The sequence below is a fragment of the Podarcis pityusensis genome (assembly GCF_964106645.2).
Source record: "Podarcis pityusensis genome assembly, chromosome: Z".
Lineage (NCBI taxonomy): Eukaryota > Metazoa > Chordata > Lepidosauria > Squamata > Lacertidae > Podarcis > Podarcis pityusensis.
The window spans coordinates 41,649,465-41,669,117 of NC_138044.1; the positions used below are offsets into that span (position 1 = coordinate 41,649,465).

General features: G+C 43.9%; 1 protein-coding gene across 10 annotated transcripts in view; it reads right to left on the minus strand.

Moving 5' to 3' along the window:
• PASD1 (PAS domain containing repressor 1) overlaps positions 1 to 16,310 on the minus strand; it is a 107,223-nt gene extending 90,913 nt beyond the window's left edge. For 8 of the 10 annotated variants that reach the window (XM_080991108.1, XM_080991105.1, XM_080991099.1 and 5 more), the window contains exon 1: positions 15,824 to 16,309. The gene's annotated coding sequence lies outside the window, so the exon portion shown is untranslated. Of the gene's footprint in view, positions 1 to 15,473; positions 15,647 to 15,823 lie in introns of those variants that run through there. The other 2 variants (XM_080991102.1, XM_080991101.1) reach the window with 2 other exon arrangements.
• Between the last annotated feature and the right edge of the window lie 3,343 nt (positions 16,311 to 19,653).

Consider the following 19,653-nt stretch of genomic DNA (forward strand, 5'->3'; position numbering starts at 1 on the left):
AAACAAGCTTGAAATCTGCCATCCTCAAGGAGCTTACTCGCAGGGCTTACAGTGCTTGCGCATGTGCACACACAGTTAAAGAAAAGCAGACTGACTTCAAAGAATGCACATGTGTCTTTTCAGCTTCAGAAGAAGCAAGAATTGTCTCCTCGGGTGGTAAGGAAGCCTGCCCTATGTAGTCATAAATAAACTCCAGCCACACTCCATTATTGTGGAACATCATTCCCAGCGTTTTACATGTGAAATTGGAAAACAGTAATGAAACAGGTACTTTATTTATGTTATCTCCTTGCATTAGCACTTGCATTGCATTTATGTTATCTCCTTGCATTACATTAAGACTTGGCAGTAAAAATAAAAATAAAAAGATTTGCACAGAGATCAGTATATCTGAATGACACCCATGTTTTGAATGTTTATTTTGCAAGGGCTTTGCACCTTTCTCTCTGCTTAATTGCAGAAAGTGGAATTTGGTTAGATATTCGCTATTCAAACAGAGCTGGGCAGCAAGCCAACCTCCAGAATCACTAAGACAAAACTAGAAGGTCTTCTTAACAGTTAGCAACATCTGCATGGAAAGAAAATATGTGGACTAAAGCATCAATTTTGGTAGTGGCTCTGGGGCCTCTTGTCTTTGCTAACAACTTTAAAAAGGTAAAGGACCCCTGACAGTTAAGTCCAGTCGCAAACAACTCGGGGGTTGCAACGCTCATCTTGCTTTAATGGCCGAGGGAGCCAACGTTTGTCCTCAGACAATTTTTCCAGCTCATATGCCAGCATGACTAAGCCACTTCTGGTGAAACCAGAGCAGCGCACAGAAACACCGTTTACCTTTCTGCCAGAGCGGTACCTATTTATCTACTTGCACTTTGACGTGCTTTCGAACTGCTGGGTTGGCAGGAGCTGGGGCCGAGCAACGGGAGCTCACCCCGTCACAGGGATTCGAACCTCTGACCTTCTGATCGGAAAGCCCTAGGCTCAGTGGTTTAGACCACAGCGCCACCCGCACCCCCTAACGACATTACATCTGGCAAAAGGCTGCTAAGCCACATAGCACAACAAGGATTTTGACAACTGGCCACTTTATGGAGGGGCTAACGGGTTGTTGGCCAAAGAATTCTTAACCACCACCTCCTCCTTCTCTGAGTTGTCACAGTTCGGACAAGGTGGCACCTTTGTTGTCTGTTGTTCCCCATTAAGTAAATATAATGGGTTTATTTAAAGGGTTATGCACAGTTCCCTGGCAGGTCTGAAGCAGGGTTTATTCGAATCAACAGAATGTAGCTCAGTGCTAGAGCACCTGCTTGGTGTTCAGAAAGACCCACATTCAATTCCTAGCATCTCCAGGTAGGGCTGTCTGAAACCCAGGAGAGCTACTTTCAGGCACCATAGACCCATGGCTCTCAAAGGTTGTGGCATGCCACATTGGTTGGCAGGAGGGGATTGCAAGTGTGGCAGGAAGATTCAGGGACAAACAAAGAAACATTTCAGTGTAATATGGTATCGCATCAAAATGTTATTTTATTTGCATAATATGGATAGATACCTTTTCAAAATCAAGCACTGCTACAAGTTGTTTCTTTTTTTGCTTTCCAATGTACTTCTTATCAATAAGAAATGCAGTGTGGCATGAGCAAATTTTTATTCTGAAAATGTGAGCCGGGGGGGGGGGGGAGTCTGAGAACCAATGCTGTAGGCAGTGCATTGCTATTTGGACCATTTGTGTGACTTGTTGTAAGGCAGCTTTTTAAGGGAAGAAAAATAAGTGGGGAATAGGGGTTGCTTTTAAAGGGACATTGTACATACAAAAATAGAAAGCTATGTTATACAGTATCAGGTCACTGGTGTAGTACCACAAGTAAAATCTCCCCCAAATAAGATCTCTAGCAATTTTGCAGGTTTGTACAGGGGCAGCCGGTCCTTCAGGCAACATTATTGTTGTTCAGAGCTTTGTATGTTGATAACAAGTTCTTGAGCATTGCTGGGTAGCTAATTGGCTGCCAACACAGTTCTCTTAGCACAGATGAAAAAGGTGGCACTCCAGGTTCACCACTGAATAACCTGGCTGAAGTATTCTGCACCAGCTTTCAAGGTGCGGGGAATACCCACAGAGTGCTTTACTGCAGACTAATTGCAAGGTTCCAAATGCATAAATCACAGTGGTCAAGCTATTCCTGTCCAGGAAGAAATCACAGACTTATATTGATAATTGGCATTCCTCACCATTGAGGTTAATGAGCATCCAGTGATGAAGGCAGATCTAGGACTACTCCCAAACTACCTATCTGTTCTTTCAGAGGGAGTGCTCCAGAACTGAAAAACTCCCCAACTTTTGGTCCTGAGAACTGCTCACACATGAAGTCTTACCAGGATTCAGTCTCAGTTTATTGGTTCTCATCCAGTCACCACTGCATCCAGGTACCAGCTCAGAAAAGTTGCAACGTCTCCTGAATGAGATCTAACAGAGAAACAGAGTTGGGTGTCATCAGCATACTGATGACACCATGCCCAAAATCTCATAATGACCATTGTCACCAGCTTTATTTATTTTATATTGGGTACAAAATAATGCCCTGCTACATCCCACAGCACAACTGCCAGGGGGCAAACCAATAATCGCCCATCACTATTTTCTGAGTCAGCCCCTTAAGTAGAGGTGAAGCCACTGAAAACAGTGCCACCAACTCAAGAGGATACCATGGTCAACAGTACTGAAAGTCACTGAGATGTAAAGCAAGAGCAACAGGATTGCACTCCCCATGTCCCTCTCCTGAAGAGTCATCTATCGTGAGGACCAAGGACAATTCAGTCTAAAAACTGGTCCTGAAGCATTGCGCTCACTCACTCACAAACTTTTTGCCTCTGGCTAAACCCAGTTTCTGCCTCTGCCCACCACTGGCATGCAGCCTCCAAAAGGTTGAACTTGTCCATAAAAGAATGCAGCTCTCAGAATGACAGGGGTTCCCTGTTCTTGCCTTAAGGAATTGGACACATGGTAAAAACACAAACAAAACAAAACAGATGGGGGAACCTGGCAAGAACACAGAGAAAGAGCTGTGAAGGAGATAAATAAATGCAAACACAAGGTGTAGTCAGGTGACCAAAGAAGAAAGTATATCCGCCCTCCATAGGTGTGCTATTTTGTCCACTAAGTGATGGCACCAACTTGAGCTCTACTGAGAATTCTAGAAGATGCACTAAATATTTTTGACCCAACTAGCTAAAGAACCACCTTCAGTCATATGATCCTGTTTATTAATTGCAATCAACTACATTCCTGAAGTACTGTACAAAGTTAAGTTGGCAAGCTTATACCACAGGCTTGAATTCAAAGATCCCATTGCATATATATTTGCCTATCCCATAGCAGAAATCCCTTGGTCAGGGACAGTTCACAAAGCAAAATCAAATCAATGTCAAGACACACACGCACATCAGAAAAATGTAATATAAGCAAATAAGAACTATAACAGATTAATTAAAAAACAAAGCACAATTTAAAATTCAATTTAAATTTCATAGAATCATAGATGTGAAGAGTTGGAAGGGACGCTGAGGGTCATCTAGTCCAACCCCCTGTCTTGCACAATTTCAACCATTTGGTTTTCCAGATTTCAGCAGCACCCTGTGCAAGGCCAAAATTTGGTGCTCCCCACCACTGCCTTCCGTTCTGCACTTAATACTACATCATAGTTGCAAAGCCCTGCAGCACCCCCCTCGGCGAGGCACCCACTGCGGGGGAACCAGTCGCGCTGCCTCTGATATGCGGTTAAGGATGGGCTGGTTGAATCTGTGCAAGTCATGCTAAGCAAGGCAGAGAGCTTAAAGGCTATTTTCATGGGGTCCACTTGGGTTACCCAGCACAAATGCAAGCCCCCCCTCGGTGTACTGGCTCTGGGATGCTCTTATGAGATTTTGCAGGGCAAGCCAGGTGAGACCTCTCATGAGCATCCCTAGCCTTCCAAGAGCCAGCATGCTGTGCGGACGAGGCAAATAGTTTAAAAGCTCTTTTTGCACTGGGTAACACCAAGCAAGAACTTTTAAGCTCTCCACCTTGCTTGCTGGCCAAGGCTGGCTCAGCACACTGGCTGGGGAGTGTTAAAGATGTTCTGTTTCTTCCCCTCAACAGCTAGCCACGGGGCAGCTCCAAAAGTTTCAGTATACTATACATGATTTTTGTGTATACTGTATGTGGAACTCTTGGAACAAGACCCCTGCTGAAGAAGAGAGATTACTGTATCAAAACAATCACTTGTAATAATAATAGCCTTGTGGTTTTTGCAAAATTAAGTGCCTCATTATTCAGTTAGTAGAGAACTCCTAAATTAAGATGTCCGGCAATCTTCCAGTATTAACAAATGTGACTTGTTCAATACAAACATCAATCAGCAGACAGCAGCCATAAATTACTATTTTTGGCAACTCTCTTTGCCCATTGACTCCCTGTCATTAAATCAATATAGAAAACAGGAAATATCTACCACAGTCTCTAAACTGCTGTCCGCTGCAAAAGAGAAGATCAGATTTACTGTTTTTTAAAAAATGCTAACTCATGCAAGTCGTCGTGGTAACTGAAGAGTTAATAACACGTGTTGCATCTGCTGAGAGAGGCACTTGGTAAAAATGTAAACTTGGAAGCCTTGCCCCTGACTTCAAGAGTAAGAGAAGCAAAATAAGATCAGATAACTTACCAGAGGGAGGTAAATCAGACTTCCTCTTTTATTACTTTCTGAGAGTGCACTGCTATTTCAAATTCTAGGAAGAGGACAGCTTATCAGCTGTCAAATCTATGCTCCAGGCTAAGAATCTTAAATTGTTTTCAGTTCCTAGCAGAAAGAGGAGGCGGTGTATTTTTTACATCCACAATTCCTTTGAAAAAACAGTTGTTCCTCTGCAGGGAGAACATCCAAGACTTCACACCCTAGTGCAGTTTTATCTGCTGTGTGCTTCCCTTTGCCCATTTTTTAAAGGACCTGATGTTCACTAGAAGAGGAGTAACACATTCACCTCTGGTCTGACAGAAGCATCTCACACACAGGCAAAACAAGCCCAAACAATTAACATGCACCCCCACCTTTACTTTCTGCAGATATTTACAGCCTTGTTATGGGGGTCAGAAGATGCATCAGTACATGGTGGACTGCGATGGAGGGGGTGTATTAAACACCTCCCTTATGCAAATGGAAGTAACAAGTCTGTGCACCTGATTCATGATCAGAAATAAGTGGACGAGAGCCATCTCTGGGCAAACTGCACACGAGTTGCAGAGGGCAGGAAGAACCAACCGTTAAATGTGTCTAACATGCAGGGTTTTCTTTAAAACAAAAAAGAAGAAATTGCATCAGCTGGGTATGTGTGTGGTGATTTATGGTTGAGGTCCTGTAGAAACCCCTCTCTTGAAGATGGAATTTGCTTTAAGGGAAGGGGGGGGTGCTGATGGGACTACAAAAAATGGGGTGGCAACTGCAAATTACATTTTTTTATTTACTCCCACCAAGTCTACAGAACTGGCTTCCAGGATATGCATCCTGGCTCCAGATCCTTTGGGTTTTAGACACCAATGCAAAACAATTTCATTTGCCTTTAATGAACGGTGATTTCTGCATTTTTATTACCATCAATGCTATTTTATGGACTGTATTTTCACAACATTCTTTCCTGTGTTTTTAATTGCAATCTATGTGTGGTTTTAATGTTGGAAGGTAACTTGAACAGCTTAAAACTGATAGGAAGGCTAGAAATGCGTGAAATGAATGAATGAGCGCTCAAGTGATCGCTTACGGTGAATAAGCCTTCTTCTTCAGCAAATGAAAGCAATGAAGCTTATCTAAACCAGAACAGAGTTGGTTCCAGGCCACTGATGTGCTACAATGACACATGTGGGCATGCAAATGAGAAAAGGGGGTTGTAGATTTTCATGATTAGTAATTTATGTATACACATTGACAAGGATATAGGCTGTGTACACATTATCATTAACTTTGGCTCCAGTGTGCTGCTACTGCTGGTGACTTCGAGTATGCATGATGTTAGCTACAATCCATATGCAATTTCTTGAGAAACACTCTTGTTTGCTATGCTTTCCCTCAAACCAGCTTAATGTAAGCTGTGGTTAGGCTGAGGTGTGTACATTTGAGACAGCCTTTGCACATGTGCAGATAGCAGCTTCTATGAAAAGGAGTTCAGGAGGGCTGCAAGCATGGGAAAACCAAAGAAGTAATGTGCGTCTGTTGAAGACTTCCCTGCCCCCTCTCTGGTATGTGCAAAAACATAAAAATGTGTCTTGAAACACAGTGGGAGGAAACAACCCCACTGCATTTTAATGTGTACAATAGCCTTACTATTCAGATCCTTAAGACACACATGCATATATATACACATGCACACACAATGATTGGCCACAGCACTAAATTAAAAAAAGAATAGTAGAGCCGCCTGAATCCAAGTCCAGTCCCATACGGAACTGGAAATGAGTGGCAAAGGTGGTGGTGAGCAGGGGGGCAGCCAACCAATAAGACAAAGTAGTAGATCAGTGGTATGAAAAGGTTCGCTTGCATGCAGAAAGTTCTACATTTAACCCCAGGCATCTCAGAGATTGTCAACCTTTTTGAGTCCATGGCCCCCTTGACCAACTGCATTCTTTCTACGGCACCCCTTTGGGGTTCAGGAGCCCAGCTAAGTCACCCCTTGCCTGCAGAGCTGGCAACCCCTTACCCCTTTTTGAGCACCCTCCCTTGTGGAGTGTTCCCTCAGCCTTCTCTCCTCTCTCCTCTCCTTGGGAGTCCTCTGGGCAGTCGCTGCTGCCGCCCCTGGTCTCTAAGCTGGCCCCAGCCCAGCCCCAAAGAGAGGTGTCTCCTCACACTGCCCCACAGGGGCTTGGGAAGCACCCCCTGGTCATCCCCAGAGGCACCATTAACTTGTAGCGAGGGCTGCTGCAACAAACAACTGTGCAAGTCTTTGGGAGGCAGAGACGCAAGAGGGCATCAGAGGAGGGAGGGAAGGAAAGAGGGACAGAGGCCAGTGTTTCCCGCGGCACCCCTGACCATCATTCAAGGCATCCACTGGGTTAGCACATGATGGGGAAGATCTCTTTCTGAAACCCAGCAGAGCAGGCACAGTCTGATCAGATAAAAGGTCACTCTCCATGTTCTTAAAAGTACAAAATTATGCACATCTAAGAAGAAGTAAGTCCCAGTGATTCAGATTGTAATCTTGGCTGCAGACGCTTACTTAAACATGATCAGAATTCATTTGGCATTAGATTTGGGGTTGTGCTTAACTAAATTCGAGTAGATCCCTTGAAACTGATATGCCCATGTAAATTATGTTCATTAGTTTCAGTGGGTTTTACTCTTGACTAGACTACAACCCACTGAGTGTAAAAAACATAGGGGAGGAAACACAGCTATAGCAATAGAACAGAGGTAAATGTTCTCTAGTTCCATGTCCCTAACAGCATCCTGAACATATCGACCGTTGTAAGAGAGCTGATGGGTTTAGGATACGGTTCAGGACATTATTAGTCACTGAAGTAAACAAGAAAACTTTGTTAAATTCAATGAACTTTCATTTCCTCCTTAAAGTGCTTTTGCAAAGAGCAATACTTGTAACAGCATGCTTCTGTCTCAGAGGCTGGCAGTACAGCTGTGATACAGAATGGTGAGTCTTCTCCAGCATCGATGGTACAAGCCTGGATGTTACTGGCAAACCGAAATCCATTGGGGCAGATCCTGCTGGCGTTTACACCACCATAAATACATACGAAGGGCAGTAAATTAAGAGCAATACATATGGGGAGAAGATATTTGGTTCAATAACACTTCAATATTTGCCGGCAGTTGTCAGGTGAAAAGGGGGGGGGCTTAAAGTAGAAAGCTACCACTGAAAACCGTAGATTGTTATTACTACGCAGTAGGGGAAGGAAAAAAATCACTGTGCAACTTCCGACTGCAACTAGAACCAAGATGCCCAAATGCTCCTGCATGGAAGGATGGAAAGGCCTCCAAGGCAGAAAACTGGCTAGTTAAAGAGAAAGCTAAAATAGTGTTGCATACCACCGCAATCTCCAAGTGGTGCAATATTCCAGGTTTAAAAGGTAAAGGGACCCCTGACCATTAGGTCCAGTTGTGACTGACTCTGGGGCTGCGGCGCTCATCTCGCTTTATTGGCCAAGAGAGCCGGCGTACAGCTTCCGGGTCATGTGGCCAGCATGACTAAGCCGCTTCTGGTGAACCAGAGCAGCGCACGGAAATGCCGTTTACCTTCCCGCCGGAGCGGTACCTATTTATCTACTTGCACTTTGATGTGCTTTCAAACTGCTAAGTTGGCAGGAGCAGGAACCGAGCAACGGGAGCTCACCCCGTCGCAGGGATTTGAACCGCTGACCTTCTGATTGGCAAGTCCTAGGCTCTGTGGTTTAACCCACAGCGCCACCCGCTTCCCCTATTCCAGGTTTAGGATGAGTATAATAACAATCTTGTAAGTTTATAAGTTTTCCCTCTCCCTTTTCTTCTTCTTTCGCCTTATAATTCTTTTTTATTTTTAATAAAGAATATAAATAAAGAATATAAAAGACCCCAGAGTGGTCATCAGGCCTACTTGCTATGACAACTCCTAGAGGCCGAGGTCCTTTCATCCTACCCCGCTCCCCAAAAGAAAACCCCCAAAGTCGATAGGCATGGCTATTCAAATAGTGTGAATGCCACATTTTGTGATCAATTACGTGGGGTGGGGCTTACCTGCCCCCCTCCAGTATTTTATTTGTGTTGACATCCCTGCCTCCAACTCCACCCAAAAGGCTTTCTGATTCAAGCTGTCTTCACCAAAGTAAAAAATAAAAAATGGCTGCCATCTTAGTCCCACTTATCTGGGGAAAAGACCCATTGAATTCAATAGGTTTCACATCTGAGTAGATATGGTTAGGATTGCACACAAAACTGCCGTAATGTACTTTAAATGGAGTGGTCTGGATCAGGAAGGGTAACATTATTTTATTTTATTTTATTATTTTATTCATTCATTCATTCCTCTAGGAACCCATACCATAGTGGGCAGAGTTAGAGCTAACGATGGATGGAGCGAGACGCAACCCTGCTTTAGTTTTCTCTATGGCTAACTGAGAATCTCAATCCTACGAAGTTCTACTCAGAGGTAAGCCCCACTGGGGTTGAAGCAGTTACTCTCAAATATGTATATTGCTTTTCAAGTGAAAGTAGCATCTCACACATGTATGGTAGAAGCCTATGCACTTTTTTTCTCAGACAGCTGGTGAATAAAACATATACAAGCCACACAAGCAATGATTTAATCAAAAACCGTCTATTTCCATGATGCGAAAAACTGCCCCTTCCAACTGATCTAAAACTGCACAGAAAGTGAACTTCCGGGTTGGCGCCATCGCCGAATGGCGGACTCCCTCCGAGCTCCGGAGGGAGTCTGCTCGGCAGGGGCTGGGTCCTACCGCGCCGGCGACGCGGGGACCCTTAAAAACCACGGGCACGGAGCCCGTGGACATGGGTGACTCGGCTGGCACCATTAGCGCCCTCCCGACTCGTGAAGGAGCCTTTTTAAAGGCTTCGGATCGGGTGCCGGGGAGCGGCGTGGTGCTTTGAGTCCTCTGCTTTCCCTGCCGAGCGCAGCCGCATGCCATTCGACGGAGAGCGCTGACTTCTTCCATTGGAAATTTGGACTATTAACAACAACCCGTGAGTAATTGGGAAACCGGGTTCAAAAGGAGAAAAAAAAGGAATTTTTTTTCGGATTAGGCACGAGCGGGGGCGATCTAAAAAGGAAGTCAATCCCCCCCCTATTGTAAATATTCCAAAACAAGGACTGGGTAACCAAGGTCGAAAGGGAAGTATACTCTTGATAAAAATCATTAATTCCACGATGGGAAATTATAAGAACTGTGCTGGAGGAGAAGAGTGGAGGGTGAGAAGGAAAATGCAACCCCCCCCCATGGGAACCGGGGCGATTCGCAGAGCCTGGTGAAGAGAGACGGAGACTTTGACAGCTGTCAAAGTAGCTGTCAAAGCTGGAGAATATAAAGAGGACTTTGTTATGAGGACTTTGCTGGTTAATTTTGTTACAATTTGCTGTAATATGGATATAAACTGTCGGAAAATAAGGAATAACAATTTGACTTTTGGATTAGAGGATACAAAGTTATTACAATCCCCCTAGAGGGGTTTCGGGACATTACAAGAACGGTCGTAAGTGGAAAAATACTCCGGGATTCGCACAGGACTTGTTATCTTCTGGGAAAGCTGCAAAACTGAAATAGTATTTTGTCTACAGAGGTATTTACATTAAAGGAGACAATAGAATTTTCTATTGAAGAAAGGAAGGGACTGGACGTAAGTTTTTGTTCCTGAATAACAAACCTCTGTAGAGATACCAGATTTCTGAATTAGAACGTTTTAGCAGCTGCACAGGACAAGAAACCTGAGAAAGTGAGGAATAAGAAGAACAAAGGACTGACTACGACACGGAAAGAACAATGGGAGGAGTGGTAAAGATCAAGGAAATTAAAGGCCTCTGTTAGATTGGACGTTTGAAGTTAAATATTATTAAAATTAATAAATTAAAAGAAAACCGGCAAGATGGAATTGGGGAGAAATTTGGCCATGACTTGAGACCTACAGGCTGATAACATATAGACTGATGGACATGGGGAATTCAAACCGGGGAAGGGGGGGGGGAGATTTGGAATCCAAAGGCTGTGTAATCATCTTTTGAATCTTTTTATATCTTTTATTTTCTATTTCTTTATATAACTTACGTATGTCATTTTATTTTGATTGGACGTGTTTAAAAAAGGGAATTCGTGGAAGGAACTGGGGTGGATCTTGGGGAAAATCTTTTTTCTTTTCTTGTTAATGATGTGGGACGGTGGTAAGATTTGTACAATTCAATTTGGATAGTGGGTTAAACAAATTAAGCTTCAAATTGGGAGTGAGAGCTTGTAGAACCAAATTAATGAAAAGGGAATACAATTGGGAGGGGGAGGGGGGGAGTCCCAGAAAGTAGGTAATGAAAGTAAGGTTTCAAGTATCTTTTTTTTCTTTTTCTTTTTCTTTGTATTTCTATATTTCTGGAAACTTTAATAAATATGATATAAAAAAATAAAAATAAAATAAAACTGCACAGAAAGTGAGGGAAAACTTTTAAAAGTCCAGGAAAATAAGGATGCAAACAGGAAGGAAGCTGCCCTGATGGGATGGAGGAATAGGAAAAGATCACGGCTAAGTAGCAGAACATCTACTATTCCTGCAAAAGGTACAAAGTTCAGTCCCTGGCATCTTCAGGTATAGCTGGGAATGCCTCCTGCCTAAAACCCTGGAGAGCCAGTCAGTGTACAGTGCATAAAGACGAATGTTCTTTTTTCCATTTTTTTAATTTGCATTTTCCAAAACAGGAACAAAGAGCATCTTTAAGTCCCCTCCTCTCCCCCTGTCCCACTTACATCTTCGTACCAAATACAGTATGTATACATATACCGTATGACTTCCCTTCCACACTTTTCCTGGTTCCTTTGCTTTTCTGCTACTCCGTGTAATCCACACCTTTTTAATCATCCAATTTGTTAAAAATATATATTTCAACTCTGCTGGATTTACTCGAGACCTGCTAAGCTGTGTATTTGTCTGTACTGGTTCTTGAAATAGTCAATAAACATTATCTATTCCTCCTTGTATTCGCTATCTTCATTTTCTCTTATCCTGTTCATCAGACCAGACAGTTCAGCATACTAGAGCATTTTACACTGCCATTCTTCCTTATGTAATAATAATAATAATAATAATAATAATAATAATAATAATAATTTATTATTTATACCCCGCCCATCTGGCTGGGCTTCCCCAGCCACTCTGGGCGGCTTCCAAAAGAATATTAAAATACTGTGATACATCAAACATTAAAAGCTTCCCTAGTGGGTACTAGACTTGTTCTCCACCTTTGTGCCAATAAGGTTCTATCTGTGGCAATGGCGTATAGTAATAGACACTTTCGGTTTTTTGTGTGGAGGGGAGACATCTGTTGTTACCACCCCCAAGTGGAAAATCTCGGGTGTCTTTGGGGAAAGATTTTTTTTTAAATATATTTTTAAATTCTTTATATATAGTTTTCCAGTATTCCTTAATTACTTTACAGGACGACCAAATGTGGCAAAAGGATCCCTCATTTTCTTCACACTTCCAACATAATACCCTTTTTTTACTTTTTAAAGACATTTTCGCCAATCTGGTGGATGTTAAATACCATCTGTGGACGAATGTTCTAACTTGGTATATGACAAGCCTTCTATGATCCTAAGAAGACCACATAAAATGACATCAGGGATGCATGCAGCCTTTGGCTGACAAAGTTGCCCACCTGTGCTTTTTTATATTTATTTTTTATACAGTGGGACCTCTGGTTACCTACTTAATTCGTTCCACAGGTCCGTTCTTAACCTGAAACTGTTCTTAACCTCAAGCACCACTTTAGCTAATGGGGCCTCCCGCTGCCGCCGCGCCGCTGGAGCACGATTTCTGTTTTCATCCTGAAGCAAAGTTCTTAACGCAAGGTACTATTTCTGGGTTAGCGGAGTCTGTAACCTGAAGTGTATGTAACCCGAAGCATATGTAACCCGATGTACCACTGTATCCCACTTTTTTCTCTCCAAGGAGCCCAATGTGATGGACATGATTCACCTCCTCATTTGATTCCCACAACAACCCTGGGAGGTAAGTTAGGCTGGGAGGTATTGACTAGTCCAAAGTCCCCTTCTGAACTTGAAGCACTAATCCAACACTCTAACCACTACCCCACACAGGCCACAGCCTCTGATGAACATAATAGATCAAATCCTGATAGCTATGGGTCTCTGGGTCCATCCTGCACCAGTGTCCAAGCATCTGAACATGCCAACTTCTTCACCCCTATGGGCAACTCATCCTGCCCCTATGGATCGCTCACCCTACCCCTATGGGCAGCTCACCCCAGGCGCCTGAGCAGCTTCCTCCGCTGCTGTGCACAGGTTGAGAATCTAAGGAAACAAGGATGTTCATAGCTCATGGGCTGTATAGTCAGAGGGGGTTTTTTTTACACCACACACATCTTTTCATGTTCTCCCTTAGGGTCACACTGCTTTTCTATCTAGGCAAGCAAGAGGCATTATTACATTTCACTGATACACTCCAGACCAGGCTTCCTCAACCTCAGCCCTCCAGATGCTTTTGGCCTACAACTTCCATGATCCCTAGCTAGCAGGACCAGTGGTCAGGGGTGATGGGAATTGTAGTCTCAAAACATCTGGAGGGCCGAGGTTGAGGAAGCCTGCTCCAGTCAGTCAAAACGACTTGAGAGTGTAGGGCGGGGCTGGTTGAGAGAGGGATGTGGCCTGACATGACAAGGGCATGACCTTGTAAAAGGGTGTGGCCTGGAGCAAATCTCAAGGGCCAAATAGAGTGACTTTGGGGGGCTGCATTTGGCGCCTCAGATTTCCCCACACCTATTATACTGTACAAGTACTTTTCCTCCCCCCCCCCCCCATAAGATGGTACACTGTTTGCATCAAACTTGTCCATACCAATTTTGATATTGGATCTTAAAAGCTGCTTACTAGTCCAAAACTAGAGCTGTAACATTTGTAAGTAAATTACGCTGAGTTCAATGGGCTTTACTTTCAAGGAACACAGCATGCCTTTATTTTTCGCATAGATGTGCACTATTAGGCCATTAAATGGTTTAACATTAATCAGTTTTTTTTCTTTTTTCTTAAAAAAAACTTGATTTACTAAAAATATGTTAACGCTGATTAACTAACAGCAGACTTTTGGGGGGGGGAAGTGTTACAAGGGCTTACAAAAACTATGTATTGCAAAACACTCTATGCACAGTTTTTGTATTAAAATATCTATTTTTTAAAAAAATCTGCTATTAGATACCACATTATTCTGCCTCACACAGGAGCTAATCCCTCTTTTTAAGTAACTCGTTTTACTTACTTTCTTTGCAGCAGTATTGATTTCCTTGCATGTGCATTTTTGCAGATTCGTCTGCCTTTAATTAATTGGTGAATCAATTAAAATTCATACAACCAATCAGCTAAGATATATTTCATCAGGTGATGGACCTATCCAAAGCCCCAGGTATTAGCAGAAAAGAATCCCATAAATTAGGGTAGGCAACTACAGGTGAATTAGCAGTATGGGTTTTTGTTGTTATTAAGAAACAGAATGACTCCTGACATTTCAGAGTCTGAACAAATGGAACATTTTGTCTCACTAATTAGATCAACACTGCTTTTACTGGGCAAGGTAAAATAATCTCCCTGTAATAAATCTCTTCCCTCTTAGCATATTCCTACTGCACCCTTTTTAAGGATGTCTGAGGATAATGATGTCTGTTTTCAAGTGCACCTTGCTAAAAAGGTTTATTAATACCAACCCCATCCCCCTAAAATCTCTCCTGAAACAGGAGGGTGTTTGTTCAATTGTTTAAAGTTGTAGTTTTCAGTCCACTTGTTCTTGACTATTCCCACTAAAGCTCATGGCACTATTCCCAAGTATGTTTTGAAGATCACAGCCCAACTAATTATCATGTCATCTCAACTGCCCCTCTTCTCCTCCTTCTCCTCCTCCTTCTCCAATTCATTGCAGGGCTGCTTCTCTAAATCTACTTGCGGTGGATCTAAGGTAGACTGGTAAAACGGGATATCTGGTGGCTCAGATCTGACATTTGGGATTGTGTAATTTTACAAAGGCCAGGCATTCTGTAAGATGGTTATGACACTGCCTGAGTCACCTGGGCACGGCTTAGCTGTACATTTCTAATACAAACCACTCACAAGAGCAATCAATTTACAGTTTTTGTCGGCTGATAAGCAGTTTTCCACAATTCCCTGTTTATAAGCAGTCTGCAAAGTCAGACAGGGAGTAACTTTTTGACCTCGCATCAAACATCTATATATCAGAATATGACTTAGCTTCCCCCCTTTGCTGTTGGACCATTCTAATAGACTTCTGCAATGAAAGACTGAGAAAGCTGGCAACATCCATCACAACCACATTCATCTGTGCCTAAGATAAATCACTCTCTTTTACAGCAAACTGGGCACACTATGGAACAGCCTTCTTCCTTATATGATTCCTTATATGATACCTTTGAAACTCAAACTATGCATAGTATTTCGAATTAATTATGCTATTTGTTCACCGAAATCTACTCAGACACAGGTAAGCCTTGATGACTTTAAATTAAAGATGCTTCTCCATTTGTTTCCATGGTTCTGATTTGATTCAAAGTTATAATATACATCTAGCAAGACCATTTCAATCTGCCCTGGTCTAGCTAAAGATTCCCTGGATGTCAAAACCTGTCACATTCCACCGGTTTGTGAAAGAAAGAAAGAAAGAAAGAAAGAAAGAAAGAAAGAAAATTACTTTTCAGGCTGAAATACATTGCTGCGAGTTTTGAAAAGGTCCTACCAACAGGACTTTAGCGCGATTTGGGAGATCAGGAAACGAGGACGGACCGGGAATCTTCCAACACATCCATTTCCTTCACCTTGCAGGCATCTTCATTAAAGGGAAAGGCAGTTGCAAAACAAAACAATTGCCTTGCAACCAAGGGGAGCAAATAAACCCCGACAACCCCCAGAACCCAAAACTTTTATGCCGCACAGAGTAAGTTACCACCCACATCGGGCACCTAGACTGCCTGCACATGCCAGGCAAATATGCAAAACAAACATTCCGCGCTGTGGTGGTGGGGGGTGGGGGTGGGGGAGAACCCCGGTTTGAAAGAAAGTCGAACTGCCCCCAGTGCAAGAACTTACCCAGCTTCTCTTCTAAGAAGATGCCCGACCAACAGCAGCGAGGGTCCTCAGTTCTGGTGCCAGCCTCCAGGAGAAGGAACCACATATCATCTTTTCGATTCTCGCCTTCCCAAGCAGAATAACAACAACAGTCGTAATAAAACCGAAAACTGTTTAAGGAAGGGCGGATGGAAACGTCTCTAGAAAGTGGTAACAATGAGGGCACTTGAAGGGGCGCCCAAAAAAATTAAAAATAAAAATAAGAAGACGGGGTTGGTCCAAGTAAGAGGTGGAGAAAGATAGACGGGAGCTTTGGCTTACTTGGGGAAAACTCACATTTGCAGCACGCAATCTGCCCTGACTGGTTGTGTAACTCCCCAACACACTCACACACACACATACATGCACGGCTTGCTGGGGTTAGCCCGTCCTCCCTTGGCATCATCGCCCGTGCTGCGGGCGCGCTCCCGCCGCTCCTCCTGGGTCAGTAGGACCCGGGAGCGCGTGCGCGCGCCTCTAGCTCGCGGAGAAGTCCAGTCAGTTTAGTCAGCCAGCCACATCTTTTGAAGGGAGGGCCGAGGCGGAGGACGGGACTGGAGGAAAGGAAGGAAGAGACACACACAGAGAGAGCGCGCTTTGCCAAGAGCTGTCTCAAAAGCGAGAAGCGCTGAGTAGGGCGGCGGCGGCGGCGCGCTTCGGGGAAGCGAACCTCTGCTGTGCTGTGGGACGCGCATAACGAAGAGCTCCCTTACTTTAGAGGAGGGGAGATTTAGGTAGATAGGCTGAGAGACCTACTCGTGCACGTGAAGGAGAGGAGGAGCGCATCCTCAAGCACCGGCAGAAGGAACTCGCTGGGCATGAGGGGGAAATGTTCCCACGGAGCGCGCCTTAATGGGAATCTCTGACAGAAGAGAGCCGGACCACCACCCCACCACCCCCGTCCAGATATTGGATAGTAATGGAAGCCGGGTTGCTATGTGTGGGGGTGTGTGTGTGGAGGCGGGGAAGGGTTCAACTGAACCCATCCCAATCATGCCCAGCCAGGCGGAGGTGGCTAGAGAGTGCCACCCACGCTGAAAGAGAGCCTTGGTATAAGTGTGGGTGCACGCGCGCTATTTATTTATCTGTCTCGCTTGGCACAGCCAAGGAGGAGGGAGAACACATTTCAGGAACATCCCTCCTGAAGTGGTGATGGCAGCCAAACTCCAAAGGACCGAGGAGCGGCGGTGGCGGCGGCGGCAGCATCAAGCAGGCAGCGCAGCGTAGCGAGGCGTCCCATCCGAGGATGAGCGGCCGCCACGGAGAGTTGACAAGCAAGGGCTCCCAGTGCTCTCTCTGTCGCGCTCCTGCGCGCTCCTGTGCTGCGCGCTCCCCAGGTTGGCACGCTGGGAATCTGGCGTGGAAAGTAGGTCAGCCCGAGAGCTGAGCGTCGGTGGCAACAGCTACATAGGCAGAGAGGAAGAGAGAGCCCAAGCGCTCCAGGGCCGCTAGGGAAGGGCGCGCGCGCGCGAACGAGGCGAACAAACGGGCTGCTCCTTTCCCGCCGTTTTGAATCTGTGTGTGTGTGTGTATTTGTGATGGCTTCATTAGAACCCAAACAGAATTTGTTTCTCATTCTCTTGCTTTTTGGCACACCCAGGAGGAGGGAAAACTGATTTTATTCAGCTTAATATACTGAGCCCCAACTAAGCAGATGCCAAGGATTGAACCTGAGGCCTTCTGCATGCCAAGCAGGTGCTTCGCCACTGAGCTACGAAGCCTTCCCTTCAAACTGCACAGCTCCACAACCTTGCTGGGCTAACAGTTCCTCCAAGCATGTACAAAGTGTGCCCAGGCTTCACTTGTATATATGTAATACAATTATATATACATAATATATATAATTTGCATCTTTTCTGTTTAAAAGCAACTTGCAAACATTAAAGCACTGAAATGGGTGAATGAGCAAAATAATAAAATAGGAGAATAATATCACAAAAATAAGCAGAGGCACACACCGTTTTATTGAGGGAGTGGTTTAACACTCCCATTCTAAGCAAGGGGAAAAAACAACAACAGTATTTTTTCGTCTTGACATTCCAGTAAGATGTAAATCATTTTCAGTTTCATTCAGACATGTTCCAGTTTTGTGACCCACTCCTTTAATGCTGGATTACTTTTTCTTTGAAGTTGTTTGCTCATTTCCAGTACTTTGCATATATTAGCCTAGCAGACACAATCACATGAAATCTTTTCGAACTTAAATATTGTTACAAGGTAAATATTAGGATAAGTTGTTAATGCCGCTTCTCAAACCTGGAACACGATACAAGAACTGGCCTGGCGGGGGCGGGGGGGGGGCGGGAGGAGGAATGCCCTGCAGTGGATGGAAAGTGCCATTTCTCTTAACAAAAAGTCCCTCTTTCACAGGAAGAAAATATTCCAGAGCAGGGAAAGACTGAGTTAAGCCCCATCTATTTTTGTGAACAGTCAGAGACAGCAATTTCCCCTTTCCTTCATTGCTAGGGCTGCCACCTTAATTTATTTTTCTTTCTAGCACTGGCTTTAAAACTCCCAACAGAAAGAAATTTGACCAGTGAGGTATTGCTCTGCGTGTAGGCATGGTAACTAATCGTAATTAACTCGTTCAAGGTGTTCAAACCATTTCAAATACACTCCATTATAATCTATACTGTACAACAAACCCTGAAGGTCAGTAAGTATGATTTATTTATTTATTTATTTAAAATATTTCTAGTATACAAGGGAAATTAAAAAATTAGTATACAAGGCAGCTAATAACCCATTTGATTTGTATTATTAATAATACAACAACACATTAAACAATGCAACCAAAGAATGCCGTAATTGAGAAGCTACATCAGCGCATAACTTCAAAAACGATTAGAATGAAGCCTTGGGGAAAAAGAGAGAGCTTGAAATAGCTATGCTTTAACAATTAGCAGAAAAGTGAGGTAAGGTGGAACCAGGTAGGCTTCCCTAGGGAGGTCATAAAAAAAACCATTTAAAGTAGTTTCCCTCTGAAACTGAGGCATCATTCGGTATTCTGCCAAGGCTATATAATAACTTTATTTTTCACCAAAACTTTGAGGAGGGAGAGGGAGGTGTATTGGGATGGCACAGGTGCAGGCCAATAGGTACTTTCCCTCAGATTCAAACTGAGCCACTCTGAAAACTAGCAGAACTGGTATTTCAGAGTTTGAACCAAGACAGAAAGAGGTGTGCTCTTACTGAATGTGGAGGAAGTCACCCAAGAAACAGCATTTTATGTCTGTCATCTATGCTCTAAGATCAGTGTTTTGCGTGTTCAGACCCAGAAACCTCCCCCCTAAATGAATTCACACATGACTCAAATTTTTGGTTTGTTTTTGGCAGAATTTAGGCCACAACTTTATTGATTACACAAAGTGAATGGTTGCATAGACTCTGGTTCAACTAGCTCCCTGCCATGCAGGTAGCGCTGACCCAGGGCACCAGCATAGGTCAGCCAAGGGTGAACACCTGGATAAGCGGAAATCCGGAAACAGAAGAATGCAAAAGAAGCAAGCATTCCTCCAAATTGGCTGCAGAATTTAATAAAAAATCATCAAGGTAATGGGTCACGTCCCTAAAACCTGTTTTGGTACGCAAAGCCCAGTCCCAAAAATGTACTGAAGGCCTCAAAAGCTGCACAGGATATAGAGCAGCCCATAGGCATAGCTTTACCCACATAATAAGCTCCATCCAATTGGAACCCCAGCAACTTAAAATCGTGGATAAACAGGAAGTAAGCGGAAGGCAGCTTCTACATCGCACTTTGCCAGAAGTGCACCCTTCCCGAAACTCCTGATCAACTTGACCACTTGGTTAAT